Source organism: Xenopus laevis, chromosome 3L, assembly GCF_017654675.1.
Source record: "Xenopus laevis strain J_2021 chromosome 3L, Xenopus_laevis_v10.1, whole genome shotgun sequence".
Lineage (NCBI taxonomy): Eukaryota > Metazoa > Chordata > Amphibia > Anura > Pipidae > Xenopus > Xenopus laevis.
Window position 1 is genome coordinate 144,379,646 of NC_054375.1, and position 10,111 is coordinate 144,389,756.

Sequence of the window (10,111 nt, forward strand, 5' to 3'; positions counted from 1 at the left end):
ACCAAAATACCCAACTGCAAAGGTGTCCTAAACGTAGCACTGTTTCTGACATTTAAAAACAAACCAACAAAAAACCTAATAGTTTGGGATTTTCCACATTCATCTTGCATTATTTCTTACATACAGAGGCAAATCACCCAAAATATGAACGCTAGGAGTCTATTAAACAGCCTGATTCCCAATATGCGTAGATTTACCAAAGTATGGGGCATGTACAAACCCCAAATAAAAATAGTGCATATGCATTTTCTTGGCTTCCAACTAGACTCTCCCCGACTTCACTAGAAGGGTTGCCCCTCAAGGGCAGAGCTCTTAACTGGACCTTGATGTCTGTCAACAGGCTCCCCAGACACATCCACCCAGGCCAGAAGATGGAGGTTAAAGAGGAAGTACCACCCCTTTCCAATCACTATATTAAAGTGTGAAAGGAAATGGTCACTAACTTATGGGCCAATAACAAAGATACCTAAAGAAGATTACTCAGAAACAAAGGCATTATCTTTGAATATCGTGACCATAAATGCACCTTATTACAGGGTCTAAGAGGCGCCAGCTAAGGTTCCATGGTGTAATGGTTAGCACTCTGGACTCTGAATCCAGTGATCCGAGTTCAAATCTCGGTGGAACCTACTCTTTGCGACCCGCGTCTCATGCAAGACAAACAATGTTTCAGATGCAGGCTGAAGGTGACTTTAGGACAATCTGTTAGCGCATTCCGTCGCTAACCGAGAAGTTTGTGGTTCAAAGCCTCAATCAAGTTTTATGGGTGTATAGATCTGTCCCAGAATCAAATGTATTCTTGCATCTGAATCACATGACGCGTATGTCGAGCACAAGGTACTCTGTGCCCAGTTGCCCTATTTGCTTAAGTCAGGCACCAACGAAGGTTCCATGGTGTAATGGTCAGCACTCTGGACTTTGAATCCAGCGATCCGAGTTCAAATCTCGGTGGAACCTTCTCTTGACCACCCGTATCTCATGCAACGCAAACAAAGTTTCAGAAGCAGGCCGAAGGTGACTATAGGACAATCTGTTAGCGCATTCCGCAGTTAACAGAGAAGTTTGTGGTTCAAAGCCTCAATCAAGTTCTATGGGTGTATAGATCTGTAGCAGAATCAAATGTGTTCTTGCGTCTGAATCACATCACGTGTACGTCTAGCACAAGGTACTCCCAGCCCAGTGGCCTTATTTGGTCAGCTCCCGCTAAGTCATAAAACCACTTTGTCAGCTGAGGCTCTGCATTCGTGACCGAGTGGTTAAGGCGATGGATTTGAAATTCGTTGGGCTTTCCCCCGCGCAGGTTCAAATCCTGTGAGCTACGGGTTCCGCACTAGTTGCTCCTCCCCCCTCTGCACAGCAAAAACTTCTATCGGTGACCTACATGCCTGCTGAAGTTTTCTAGATCACCAGGCAAAACACGCAATAAACATCTTTGCCCTGCCTCAAATGCTGCTAACAACCCCCAAAGAAAAGGGCCCTTTTGACAGCTACTGAATACTTTCAAAAGAGGAAGAAAGGAATCTGCTGTCTAAAATAAGGACGCACCTACTCTCTGCTCAACAAAGGCTTATTATGGAAACGTTGTCGTAAGTTGCATACCAAAAAGTCACCCGGCCACGAACAACCTAATGAAATTTAATGCGGCCAAACTTCTGGTTGCTTTCTGCAAAGCCGTGTACACCAATGACTTTTCCCTCATTCCGGATGAAGTCAGTTGGTTACAACTTGGATCCACTTAGCTTGCCTGCGAATCACATCCGATACTACCCGACGAGCCTTTGACCGAGGGCCGGAAGTTACGGCATCATGCAGCTTCGGTCAGCAGTCTAAATCACAGCTCCGGCACAGTAGTCGTGGCCGAGTGGTTAAGGCGATGGACTAGAAATCCATTGGGGTCTCCCCGCACAGGTTCGAATCCTGCCCACTACGCTTGGTCTTTAGTTGCCTCTCCCTCCCTGGGTATAACTTTGGCTGATCTGAAATTAGTAATGGACTTGTCATTTGCAAGAAATCCCCACAAAATGCAGTTTGCGTGCTTGTCATGACCTTAAACAACCTGTGAAAAGGATGGATATCCAGATAGCTGTATTCTGGAGGCATTCAAAAGGGCAAAGGAAGGTGGTTTGGCTCAAAACCATAAAAACAAGAAATCTATGCGTGGTTAAAGTCACCTACTTGAAGCCTCCCTGCGCAGGCTCGGTTCCTGCTGACTACGGGATTCCCTTTAGGTGCCACCTTCTAGATAGCAAAAACAGCTATGCTGGACCCCCAAAAGCCCCATATGTTTGGAAAGAAGACATTCTGACAAATCCAACAAAGATTCCGACCGACACCAAAATACCCAACTGCAAAGGTGTCCTAAACGTAGCACTGTTTCTGACATTTAAAAACAAACCAACAAAAAACCTAATAGTTTGGGATTTTCCACATTCATCTTGCATTATTTCTTACATACAGAGGCAAATCACCCAAAATATGAACGCTAGGAGTCTATTAAACAGCCTGATTCCCAATATGCGTAGATTTACCAAAGTATGGGGCATGTACAAACCCCAAATAAAAATAGTGCATATGCATTTTCTTGGCTTCCAACTAGACTCTCCCCGACTTCACTAGAAGGGTTGCCCCTCAAGGGCAGAGCTCTTAACTGGACCTTGATGTCTGTCAACAGGCTCCCCAGACACATCCACCCAGGCCAGAAGATGGAGTTTAAAGAGGAAGTACCACCCCTTTCCAATCACTATATTAAAGTGTGAAAGGAAATGGTCACTAACTTATGGGCCAATAACAAAGATACCTAAAGAAGATTACTCAGAAACAAAGGCATTATATTTGAATATCGTGACCATAAATGCACCTTATTACAGGGTCTAAGAGGCGCCAGCTAAGGTTCCATGGTGTAATGGTTAGGACTCTGAATCCAGTGATCCGAGTTCAAATCTCGGTGGAACCTTCTCTTTGCGACCCGCGTCTCATGCAAGACAAACAATGTTTCAGATGCAGGCTGAAGGTGACTTTAGGACAATCTGTTAGCGCATTCCGTCGCTAACCGAGAAGTTTGTGGTTCAAAGCCTCAATCAAGTTTTATGGGTGTATAGATCTGTCCCAGAATCAAATGTATTCTTGCATCTGAATCACATGACGCGTATGTCGAGCACAAGGTACTCTGTGCCCAGTTGCCCAATTTGCTTAAGTCAGGCGCCAACGAAGGTTCCATGGTGTAATGGTCAGCACTCTGGACTTTGAATCCAGCGATCCGAGTTCAAATCTCGGTGGAACCTTCTCTTGACCACCCGTATCTCATGCAACGCAAACAAAGTTTCAGAAGCAGGCCGAAGGTGACTATAGGACAATCTGTTAGCGCATTCCGCAGTTAACAGAGAAGTTTGTGGTTCAAAGCCTCAATTAAGTTCTATGGGTGTATAGATCTGTAGCAGAATCAAATGTGTTCTTGCGTCTGAATCACATCACGTGTACGTCTAGCACAAGGTACTCCCAGCCCAGTGGCCTTATTTGGTCAGCTCCCGCTGAGTCATAAAACCACTTTGTCAGCTGAGGCTCTGCAGAAAGCAGGTACACAGAGGCCCACATAGAGGCCCCACCAGCCCACTAAATACTGACTTTCTATGGCATCTTATAGCAGCCCCTCTGGCATTTGCCAGAACACACAGATCCGGCCGGCGTCACATATATGCGCATTATGAGCGAGTTGTGGACTTGCTCATTATATGCATGCACAATGTCATTTCAAGCTCCCCTCTCTGTTCGCAAGAGACGGTTTTGCGAACAGCAGAGGAAAGGTTACATGTACACGATTTGTCTGAACGAGGTCTGTAATCAGTAATGCTTTTATTCACACAGTTATATTAACGAGCTGGGCAACTAAGTTTGGAAAAGACAGGCCGTGAGTCTTCATTTATTCATGTGTTTAAACCAAAGAGCATCAGAAAGAAAGTCAGTGGGGAAACTAGACTAGTAAAGAAAGGCTGGGGCTACACTCTGTCTGAATGAGGTCTGCAATTTTTTTTATAGATTTTAGATTTTGTAAACATAACATGAGTAGTAAAGCTCGAACATTCGGAGGTGTCAAGTGAGCTGAACATCATCACTGAACAGAGAAAGAATTAGACTTTATCGAGCATGCCCAGGGCTCAGGCCCAGATTTGTGCCAGTGCTCCGGTGCTTGAAAGTGCACACGCCCATGATCAGCCAGTGCTAGGACCGGTGCTAGGAGGTGTGCGCGCCAGAAGAGGCCGGCGGCCTTTGGGGTGCCCTGCCAGGGCTTGGGGGAATCGTTGTGTGCATGTGCAAGCTCTCACATGAGGGGTTTTATTAACAGAAGGATGTTATTATATATATTCAATCTACTTTCCAATAATTTGGAGTTTGATTTTGGAATATCACAGAACAAAATAATTTTTTTAACTTTTGGTGTCGTTTAAAGCCTTGACAGGGTTACGAAGGCACAGAGGCAAAGGGTTCAGTGATGAGAACGGGGAAGGAATACCATAGGTTGCTAAGGAGTTTGTGGCAGCATGGTGAGACGAACATCCCTCTCACCCTAATATCATTTTGGTGAAGAAGGTTATTGGGATGTTTAGGCATTTATCTGGTGAGGTGTGGGCTTAGTTGCAGCTGTTAGTTGGCAGGGGGAAGGAACTACTATCTACTGGAGTACAAGAGTATCTCCTTGGGTAATAGGAGTTTAAACATGAGGTCCACCCTGCTTTAACTTTCCCACCTTAGCACAGTGGAACTTGGTGGCCAGGATAGGGTGGAGTAGGCAAGCATTCCTGAGTTTCTCTTTATCAACATAATTATATTATTTGTTAGTCTGTAAAGTTCCAGTTTTTTTATTGCTGCGTTAAAATAGTTTACAGTATGACAGTGTAAGGAGGCAAAATGTGAATTGTTGAATAGTTAATTTATAATAAGTTTGGCCACTAGGTGGTAGTGCTTCCTAAGATGAACTATGAAAGTTGTTGGTACTGAAAAGTAAAAAAAAACATAGAAGAACAGGAAATACGGTGGCTATTCTGGTAGTGATAGAGGAAGTGACAGTAGTCTTTGTTAGGGAGAGGTGAGGAGAAAAGGTTGTGCCTCTGTCTACCTGTCATGAAAGAGTCACAGCAATAAACTTCAATTGTTTAAGAGAAAGTCTTCCATACCTTGTGTCTTAATTTTACAACAACATACCCCTTTTTTCAACATTAATTTAATGAATAGGGCTTGTGCTGAAAATACATTTTGCCTATTGTTTTAATTAGGAAATATCTATGGGTTTTGCAACCATCCAACCTGTGTCTTAATCCTGACACTGCTCTGCTGCAAGTGTCACAAGGAAAACACTAGTGTAATAAGTGTGATGCTTCCCGTGTTTAATCAAATCAACAACTTTATAGACAGAGTGGAATTAAGCCCCTTGCTTCCTCTCTAAATCACACTAAGGACCAGGGCCGGAACTAGGGGTAGGCAGAGTAGGCATGTGCCTAGGGCGCAAAGCTGGGGGGGGCGCCAGGCACGCACCTTCTCTGTCGCCTACCCCCAGTCCGGTGCCCGACTCTTTGTGATCTTTACTTCTTCTTGCGCTCCTGCGCATGCCCCCGAATGTATTTCTCTGCAATTTGCACATGCGCACAGTCGAGCCAATTCGCTCATGCGCAGGAGCGCAAAAGAAGTAAAAACTACCGCTTTTCTTGCGCATGCACACGCAAACGCCACCTTGCGCATGAGCACTTGCTGGCGACGCGTCCACCGGCTTGCCTTGGGCGCCTGTACGGCCCGGCCCGGCCCTGCTAAGGACTAAATGCAGAGCTGCATAGCATGGGTGGCAGTCACCATTTTTGGCTGCATCACATACAGTTTTCAGAATCCCAATCTCAATTCACCAAATAGTAGGATGCATAGTAAATTTTTTTTAGCCTGCTACGAGAAGAACAATGAAAACAAACATCTGATTGGTTGACATTAGTGATGAGCATTATTTTTTCGGCAGGTTTTGCAGAGAAAATAAACGCCCATAGACTGCATTGTGCAAAAAAAAAAAAAAAATTGCAGGGAAAATTGTGTGGTTTTTCTGTAAACAAATTATTTAAACTATATTCTTACCTATGCCAGGGGATTTCTGGGATTTTTAGAAAAATATTTAAATATGAATAATTCCACTCTAGGAGCCTAGGAGTCTCTAGTACTGACATCAGGAGAGCTGGGATGAGACGAGGTAGGGTCACTGAGAATCCCAGGCAGAATTTAGGATGTTCTGTAGACACATATAGAGGAGATCAAGTATAAATTACCTTGTAGCCTTTCATAATATTTTTACCATCTTAACCATCTTTCTCCAAACCAAATTTCTCAACCAAATCCCTTACCTCTGTGTCTAATGTGGTCTTATTATTCTGGCAAGAAGATTCAAGAAGGTGGTAAGTGGACCTCTGAAGAATACAACTGGGATCCTAAAATGTATATAAGGTGAAACATTTCCTATAATACATCACAGACCTTTTTAAGACTTTTACGTTAATTGCACATACATGCATGGATTGGTGTATTCCAGTTGTGCAAAATGCACAACAGTATAGAATTCCATAACAACAGCAACAACATGCAAAATCTAAGAGGACCTTTTTAAAGAAGCCTTAAAGGGCATGTAAAGTCTAAAATAGAATAAGGCTAGAAATGTTGCATTTTGTATACTAAATATAAACATGAACTTACTGCACCACAAGCCTAATCAAAGAAATGATTTATGCTTTCAAAGTTGGCTACAGGGGGTCACCATCTTGTAGCTTGGTTAAACATCTTTGCAAGACTAAGACTGTGCACATGCTCAGTGAGGTCTGGGCTGCTTAGGGATTGTCATAAACAAAGCTGCTTGAGTTCTGCAAGGCGGGGGCTCCCCCTGCTGTTCATAAGTATGATTGTTTCCCTGCTCAGCAGTTAGGGACCGTCTGACAATTCCTATCCACAGCAGTAAATGAAGGGAAAATTTCACTACATACAGTCAGGTTTCTTATAAAAACAGTACACATTTTTTTTATTAAAGTATATTGGAGATAGGTTTCTTTTTCAATAAAAAATGGGATTTTGTTTTTTTGCCTTTACATGCCCTTTAATTTTCTTTTTTTCCCTCTGGCATTGTGTGAGATGTATTTGCAAGAGCAAAAGAAAAGTCTTTACTCAAAGACTCAAAATGTGTGTAATTTTAAGTTTATATAAGAAATAAAATGCAAATATTCAATATATGTTTTTGTCTTTCTATCTAAAAAAATAATGGAATCTTCCAACCATCTGGTCAAATAATGTCCCCTCTCCCCACATGGGACCAGCTGGGATTAGGGATGGGTGAATTTTTTCGCATTGTTTTGCCATGTAAATGACTACACGATAGTATTTTATAATTATGCTGTGTTTTATTATATACAGACTTGCAGTGAGCAACATACCAGGAGTAAAGAAATGAGACAAATGGTAGCACAAAATAATAATGATGGACAAGGCAAACATTTGCTTTTCAGTAATCTTTGTGACATATTTGTGAGTAGAACTGCAGCAGATTTTAGTCTCTATAAACAAGTAAATACTTAAAAATCAGGTTATTTAATAAAAGGTGGAGCAACTAATGAGTGGAAAGCATTCACTAGTCACCTATTTAAAAGTAAACATCTTATTGGTTGTTGTGGGTTTCTGCTCCTAGTCAAACGTTGTGCCTTTTGATACATATGGAGGTAAGTCAGTGGGAAGCAATAAAGTACAACTGAAACGTAGAAGGTTGTGAGATGAAGGGTAAACTCTATATACATTTATCTATAGACAGAATGAGAGTGCACCATTTTTTCTGCTTGAAGTGCTGGGTCAATGACCAGTGTGAGAAGCAAAAAAGAGTGTGCTTACTGCCTCAAGTATATACTCAGGGCCGGAACTAGGGGTAGGCAGAAAAGGCATTTGCCTAGGGCGCAATGCTGAGGGGGCACTGAGCCTCTTATTTAATTACATTTCAGAAACATTGGGCCAGATTTAATTTAGTGAGAAAAAGTTATCTCATGGTTTATCACGTGAAAAGTTATGGACAAGATTCAATTCATGGAGAAAAGACTTTTCTCCAAATTTAGTTCCATTTTCCCCCATAGACTTCAATAAAGTTTTCACGTAAAAAACAGTGAATTCATGCACATTTTTTGCATAACTGCAACAAAACTCCACAGCGAAAAATGTCACTGTGACAAATAAAGCACCAAGACAAAATTGTCGCCAAGACAAAAAAGTCGCCATAAGAAAAAAACGCTATTGACTTTAATGCATTTTGTAAACAAAAAGTCGCTCAAGTCTAAAAAAACACCAAGAAAAAATTGTTGCAGAGACAAAAAAGTCGCCAAAAGAAGAAACACCCATTGACTTTAATGCATTTGGACAAAAAAGTTGCCAAGACAAAAAAGTCGCCACAAGAAAACACTCCCACTGACTTTAATGCAAAAATTGCTGTGAGCATAAAAATTTGTTGTGCACCAAAATTTTTTTACTCCTATTGACTTCAATGCATTCCGCTCATCACTAATCTCAAATTGAATCTAGTCCATGAGTTTTCATGTGATAAATCTAATTCTCAGTGAATTGAATCTGGCCAATTGTATCTTTTTCTGGCTGCTGAGTAGAGGAGATTAAAGAGTAACTCGGAACATTTCAGTAACAATCCGGGACTGTGGGTTGAGCTGTCAAAATCACAACTGTCCCGTGAAAAATGGAACTGCTGGGATGTATGAATGATTACATACGGTAACAGTGAGGCACAGCATAAATGTGCCTATATCTCTTTACTGCACTGTCGTTAAAGTGGATCTCCACCCCTAAAATTATTTATTGCATAATGAAAGAAAATATAATTCCAAGCAACCTTCTAACACACATTCATGTAACATTTTTAGTGGCATTAAATGTATGTGTACTTACAGGAGTAGCAGGAGTCACTTTTTTGCCATCCCTGGTAACTTATGGGGCACTTCTACCAGAGGCGAGTTTATGGCAGCAGGGCCCCTGGCTGCAGGGATGCTGGAAATTGTAGTTCAGTTACATCTAAAGAGATTGCCTTTCCCTGGGTCTTTATGCTCATGGGACCTCCTATATTCAGCCTATATGCAGCCATAGTATCTCTTTCCTCTATAGTAATGCCTCAATTCAGGATATAACAATGATGGCAACAAGAGAAAACAAGCAAAGTGAAAATATCGGTGGTTTGATTATTAACATACTTATAAAGCACCAACATTCCACAGGCTGGTACAATAATTTGATACATTGAACATACAGATTATACAAAAGTACAACCAATAAGTGATACTAGAGGTAAAGCAGGGCCTGCCCAAATGAGCATATGCACTGTTTGCCCTTGATCACCCATATAAACCACATGATCCCAATAAAGCTCTTGTTTTGTTTGCTTGTGGAGATTGATTGCTTGTGTTGATTGCATACAGTCACTAATGCGTAATTTTAGATGGAGTTTCCAGATACTTTTGGTCAATAATGTGTCAATAATGTGTCTTTTGTTCTTTTGGCGGTATAATGTATGTTTCATAATATATGGTTTTGATATTTTAGTACTTTGTGTAGTGATTTTTGTGTTTTCTGTATGTGTATGTAGAGGCCCATAGGTTTAAATCCCTTTGGGTGTGGGAAGTCCCCTACTGGTTTATTTCCCTCTATTTTCTAAAGTCCTATTATCTGTATGGTAGATACCTTCGCAGGATGTGTAACCTGTTGGCCCAGGTGGGTGACCACATCCTTTTATAGTTTAATATACAGTATTTACTGAAAGCCCAGGTCTCTTCCTCTTTAGACTTCCACTTCAGAAGGGAGCAGATGCAGATGGGAAGTCTAGGAATAAGAGCAAGGGACCAGGGACCCTGTCAATACGGTATGTATTTATTGGAAGTGAGCTCCTGTTATAGTTCACTCTAGAAGTGTAAAGCAGACAGGTTGAGCTAGAAATAGCAATTCTGCGCTCAAATAGATTAGGAGAATAGATTAGTGGGTTGTCTCCTAGGTGATACTGCCTGTTAGTGTAGGTTAGAGGATTTTCCAGGAGGTTCCACTGGACTTAATCCAGGTCCACTAA

General features: G+C 41.7%; 4 non-coding genes across 4 annotated transcripts; all 4 read left to right on the forward strand.

Moving 5' to 3' along the window:
* The first annotated feature begins 557 nt into the window (after nucleotides 1–557).
* trnaq-cug lies at nucleotides 558–629 on the forward strand. Its single transcript has one exon. It is a non-coding gene; the product is annotated as a tRNA-Gln (tRNA).
* A 256-nt stretch (nucleotides 630–885) lies between these two features.
* On the forward strand, nucleotides 886–957 carry trnaq-uug. The gene has a single exon. It is a non-coding gene; the product is annotated as a tRNA-Gln (tRNA).
* Nucleotides 958–1,847: 890 nt separating this feature from the next.
* trnas-aga lies at nucleotides 1,848–1,929 on the forward strand. Its single transcript has one exon. It is a non-coding gene; the product is annotated as a tRNA-Ser (tRNA).
* A 1,280-nt stretch (nucleotides 1,930–3,209) lies between these two features.
* On the forward strand, nucleotides 3,210–3,281 carry trnaq-uug. Its single transcript has one exon. It is a non-coding gene; the product is annotated as a tRNA-Gln (tRNA).
* The last annotated feature ends 6,830 nt before the right edge of the window (nucleotides 3,282–10,111 follow it).